Genomic DNA, 6,345 nt, shown 5'->3' with positions numbered 1-6,345 from the left:
CTCGAAAAACAACGATTCATTAGAAATGCGAAGTATATATAAAAAATCTGAGCTTCGAGAGCACGCCGAAGAGGTAGTTGATCTCCAGAAGAAGTTAGATGAACCAATCTGGATCAATTCTGATCTTGCTGCAGAAATTGCAAAACTTAAGGATTTGAAATCTGTAAAGTCATCTTCAATAGTTTTAGATAACTCCTCTAATTCTTCCTTGAAGAATTGTCGTAAGTCAGGTGATAAGGATTTGAACATGCTTGTTTTGTGGTTCTCATGATCACTTTCAACATGTTTGTTTGCCTTTCAAGAAAAGATTAAAGTTGTGCGTGATCTTCATAAGAAAGTCGTACAACTTTTGTCTTGTCTTAAAAGACATTAAATACTAACAAGAAAGTCGAATATGGTTAGTAGTGCTAGTATGAGAGCTTTTGCTCTTAAGTCAACATCACCCTTTCAATGGTTCATTGATAGTGGATGTAGCAGGCATATGACTAGAGATCTCTCTTGGTTTATCAACTCAAGCGATTTTGATGGTGGACCAGTAACTTTTGGAGATGGAAGCTGCAGCTACAGAAGCAAGAAGGGGACGATCAAATTACCTGGTGTTCCTGAAATTCATGATGTTGTATACGTTAAAGGTATGACTGCTAATCTTCTTTCCGTTAGTCAAATCTGTGACAAAGGCCATAAGGTTGTCGTCAATGATAAAGGATGTGACATTGTCGACAAATCTGGAAAAGTGATTTTTCGAGGATCACGTGGCAAAAATAACTGTTATCTTTTAGATCTCAGTTCAGTAATTGTTGCAATTTGACTAAAGTGGAATCTACACACCTTTGGCTTGAGCATTTTGGTCACATCAATTATCCGTCTTCTAACTAAGATCATTAACAAAGAACTTGTTAGAGGCGTTTCCAAAATCAATGTTAGGGTTGAAGGTGTATGTGGTGCCTATCAAAAGGGTAAACAAACGAAAGTTCCACACAAATCATCCCGAGATATCCTCACCAAATATCCACTTGATTTAATTCATATGCTTTGGTTATGGTGGATGATTACACCAGATTCACTTGGGTGGCGTTTTTGGCTCACAAGAATGAAATGCTCAGTGAGTTCAAGATTATTGTTAATAGAATCCAGAATGAACATGGTCGCAAACTAAAAAAAAACTATAAGTGATCGTCGTACTGAATTCAAAGACACAAAGTATTTGAATACTGTGATTCTCTAGGAATTATCCAACAATATTCACCACCTATCACTCCGCAGGCAAATAGAGTAGCAGAAAGAAAGAATAGAAACATTCAGGAAATGGATAGGGTAATGCTCTGCCTTTACGACTTGCTATTTGATCAATCGTGCTTATTTACGGTCAAAGACCTTAAACACTCCCTATGAATCATGGTACGGTAATAAACCCAACTTACACTATCTCTGAGTGTTCGGCAGTAAGTGCTACATTCTAAAGAACCGTGAATAGAAAGGAAAATTTGATTCGAAAAGCGATGGAGGTATTTTTCTTGGCTATGCATCTGACAGTCGTGGTTTCCGAGTATTAAATCTCAGAACCCAAGTCATGATGGAATCTGAAAATGTTATCATTGATGATCTAAATAATTTTCGTCATGATGACTCTACTCCTGAATTGCCTCCAACCGAGACAATTTAGAAAATCAAAGAAACTTCAGAATCAGAAGAAGTTGTTCCAACGGTTGCTGATTCTGATGTCTCTAGTGATGAGGAGAAAATCTCTAGTCAGGTTATTCCTGTTGAACAAGAACGTGTCCCTCTACGACATCTTTGGGTTCAAAAGAATCATGATACTAACAATATCATTGGAGGTAGGGATTCTACTGCTAAGACGAGAGGTCAACTTCAAAATATTTGCAATTTTGGTTGTTATCTGTCGCAAATAGATCTAAGGAACATTGATGAATGTCTTAGTGATCCATATTGGGTGAATGCAATGCATGAAGAGTTAAATCAGTTTCAAAGACAAGATGTATGGAAACTTGTACCTTGTCCCCCCAATATCAATATTGTTGGTACCAAATGGATATTTAAGAACAAGTCTGATGAGTTCGGGACCATTTTCAGAAACAAAGATAGATTTTTCGCTCAAGGATATTCACAGATTGAAGGAATTGATTTCGACGAAACCTTTGCTCCTGTTTTCCTTGAGTCCATTCGATTGTTATTAACTCATGCTTGTTTTCTAACAGTTAAGCTGTTCCAAATGGACATCAAATCCGCTTTCCTAAACGGAAACTTAAAGGAAGAAGTTTATGTCGCTCAACCTAAAGGATTTGAAAACCGTGATTTTCCTGATCATGTCCTTAAGCTCAACAAGGCATTATACAGGTTAAAACAAGCACCTCGTGCCTGGTTCGAAAAACTAACTACATCTCTTCTTAGGAAAGGTTTTTCGAGAGGTGGAGTTAATAAAACATTGTTTACCAAATTGAGTGAGAAAGATGTTGTGATTGCCCAAGTTTATGTAGATGATATCATCTATGGATCAACATCGGAGAAACTTGCAAAAGATTTCCAAGTCTCTCGTGGTAAGGAGTTTGAAATGAGCAACGTTGGTGAATTAAAATTCTTTTTGGGTTTACAAATTCAACAATACAAGGATGGAATTTACTTATCTCAATAGAAATATGCCAAAGATCTTGTTTCAATATTCAGCCTTGATAAGTCCACTCCAAAACTGACTCCTATGGCGCCTACCCTAGTAAACTACATCGAGATGAGAAAGGTGTAAATGTTGATCAAAAAATTTATCGACCTATCATTGAAAGTATTTTATATCTCACTGCCACGAGACCTGATATTGCTTTTAGTGTTGGTTGTTGTGGTATGTTTTAGGCGAATCCAAAGGAATCTCATCTTGCAGCTGCAAAGAGGATCATATGCTACATTAATCACACTGTCGGGTATGGTCTTTCCTATACTTTTGATACTAACACTGACCTTACTTCCTATTCAGATGCTGATTGGGCAGGGTGTGTGGAATACAGGAAGAGTACATCGGGGGGTTTCTACTATGTAGGATTGAATCTTGTAGCTTGGCATAGCAAGAAACAAAATTCATAATCTCTCTCAACATGTGAAGCAGAATATATTGTTGCAGGTTCATATTGTACTCAGCTTCCATGGATGAAACAAATGCTTGCGGATTATGGTATTGACTCTGGAATAATAATTAAAATCTTTTGTGATAATTTAAGTGCGATTCGTATCACTGAGAATCCTGTTGAGCACTCAAGACTAAGCACATAGACATAAGGTACCATTTTATTTGAGATCTTTATGAAAATGGTATCATTACTATGAAATTTGTGCCTTTCGGACAATAATTGGCTGATATTCTCACCAAACCATTAGACACTGCCACATTTCAACACTTACGGCAGCCTATTGGTGTTGTTCTGGTTCATTCATCTTCCATAAATCTTGCCCCTGCACTTATCTCGATCTATTGGGCAATTGAGTTTGGAATTCCTAGAGTAGTGTTGCTTCATGTTTGCATTTGTTTCTAGTAGATGTGTTTCTGTTAAGTATCCTAGTGTGCTTTAGAAATCCTTCTTTTCTTGTAAAAGCAAGGTCGCCTTTGTTGTTCTTTCGGAATGACATTTTATGGGGGAGTGTTTTTTTTATACTTGTGCATTATTCCCAAATATTTGTGGGGAGTGCGGCTGTGGAATATTATAGGGGTTGTCTTGTATCTTTATAAACTCCTTGATGAATGCATTTAGCTTCGCTTTTATGATTACATCTAAATAAGTTGGTATGTTATTCTCTTTTGGTCATGAAGTATCTCTATGAAAATTTCATGAGGATCCCACTAGTTTTCGTATCTTTGCCAGTTTATATTGACAAAAGGGGGGAGAATTAATGTGTAGTTTCATACTACAAATACATGCGGTTTACGGATCATTATGTAAGGGGGAGTGGTTTTCATGTCGAGATGAAGTATTGACTAAGGGGGAGTGATACATATCACCATAGTATTGTTGTCAAAGTTGTGATACAATTGAACTTTGATGCTGTGTCATAATACTATGACATTGTATAACAATGATCGAGAGCATTCGTTTTCTCATTGTTATCGCTACTGATCTTCAAAAACTATCGTGCTGAGTTGAACACATTTAAAATCATGGAGTACTTGGAAGTGACGAAGATTTCGAGTTGTGTTGAAGATGCCAAGGAGATCAAGCATTTGGATGAGAAGCTACAAAGTTTTATTTATTTTGTAATCCATATGTATTGATAGTTTTGTCACTAAAATTGACAAAGAGGGAGATTGTTAGAGCACTGCTCGGTCGAACTCGCATGCGTTGCTATCTCAAGCATGTTTGTCAATGTTAGTGATCAAAACTATAAGTCTTGATTTCTAGCCTATTTATAGATTCTCGGACTAGGACATAGATTGTGTAGTTGAGCATTAGACTTCACGGCGTTCATCATTTGAAGACGAAGAACTACTAAGAGGAGCTTGTGGAACTTCATCAATAAAAGGTATGTGGAGACTGAAACTCATCTATCACTTGGAAAGTATATTTCTACTTTATCTCCTATATTAAGACATAAGTTGTATTACGATATAGTTTTCTATTATATACATTTGAAATTTCGAGCTGAGTTTATCTCGTTTACATATTTCTCGAAATATGTGTTGGCAAGCTTTCGCTTCGACCAAGTTCATCTTATATTCTTGACGAATGTCAGAATATGACCATGTGTACCGAGTAACATCTTACATGGTTTGTGTGATATAATCATTTGGTGTAGGCTTGGAATGCTTCGTTATGATTATTTCAATATCTTGAAAATTGCTTTGATGCTAATAGTGTGTGAAAACGGCTATTTTTATCCTCTAAGAAAGTTTCAGTGATTGAAATAAAGAGCTTAGAATCATGTAACCATGTTTGGATATATACATAGTGTGTTCTCACATTTGTGTATAAGTCCAAAACCGGGAACCTGAAGTATGCGTACCCGTACGCGTACTAGTGGTTGTTGGATGTCTGGGAAAGTATGAGTACCCGTATGCATACTGGCGAAAGTCTCACGTCCGTGAATTTCTGCTGGAGTTTGGAAATATGATTGGTATGCGCACCCGTACGCGTACTGGCGTAACCAAACTCGGCCCGATTACTTAAGTATGCTTACCCGTTTGCATACTTGAGTTGGTTACTTTATAAAATCGGTTGTACATGAACTTAAACATGTATAAAATAAGGAATGAAATCTTTGCAAACCGGGGATATAATATTCATGAACTGATTCGAGTGAATCAAACCAATTTTGCTTCAATTGTGTTCTTGTATACTTCTATGAGAATATAGAAATTGAACGGCTCTTTAACTAGTTTCATTTGAGTCATTTGAACTAGTAATGGTTAAGATGAATAAGGTTGATATGAGAGTAATCATATGGATAACTTCGGTTAATTATTTGTGAGCCAACATAATGTACACGTTTGGGTACGGTTACATAAACCTAAATGAGGGTGCATTTCATTTGTGTGTAATAAGCTAAGTTCGATCTAACGGTTGAAAGATATTAGCTTGGTTGAATCAGGTTTTTCATCTAACGGTGAATATTGAATGCTTTGTTACCAAGATAACTTGGATTCCAAACCCTGATTTGAAAACTATATAAAGGAGAACTTTAGCAATTGGGAAACTTAATCCCCACACCTCCTGTGTATTACTAGTTGTATCAACTGGAGTCGATTATAGTTTAACCTTAGGTTTCTAACATGACCCTGTAGGTTAACGACTTCAAAGACTTCATTGGGGTTGTGAATCCAGACCCAACTATTTTTTTTGTAGTCGCGTGTTCTGATCTTTCCTGATTCTATCGTTTGACCACTATCTTATCTAAAATTTGCTCGAGATTTAATATCCGATAGGCAAGATAAAAAGTAATCAGAAACACATTCGTCTCATCGTTTGTGATTCCACAATATCTAGTTTCGTCATCATACGATTTAGATTATTGTGAGGTGATAATACTAGGCTGTTCTTAGGGAATATAAGTCTGGTTTATTAATTGGTTCCTGTTCACCTTGATTTATCAAAGACGGAAAAAAACTCATAGGTATTTCTGTGGGAGACAGATTTATCTATTCCAATAGACTTCCCTGTGTGAGACGGATTTTTTTATCAAGTCTTCGACTTTGGGCATAACAACTCTTGGTTGTGGGTGAGATCAGCTAAGGGAATCAAGTACGTAGTATTCTGCTGGGATCAGAGACGTAAGGAACGTAACTGTACCTTGAATCAGTGTGAGATTGATTAGGGCTCAGCTACAGTCCAGTCTAGTCCGAAGTTCATTGGT

The sequence above is a fragment of the Papaver somniferum genome, chromosome 2 (genome assembly GCF_003573695.1).
Source record: "Papaver somniferum cultivar HN1 chromosome 2, ASM357369v1, whole genome shotgun sequence".
Taxonomy (NCBI): Eukaryota; Viridiplantae; Streptophyta; class Magnoliopsida; order Ranunculales; family Papaveraceae; genus Papaver; species Papaver somniferum.
The sequence above is the reverse complement of the archived record's forward strand: the minus strand, read 5'-3'. Positions refer to the sequence as shown.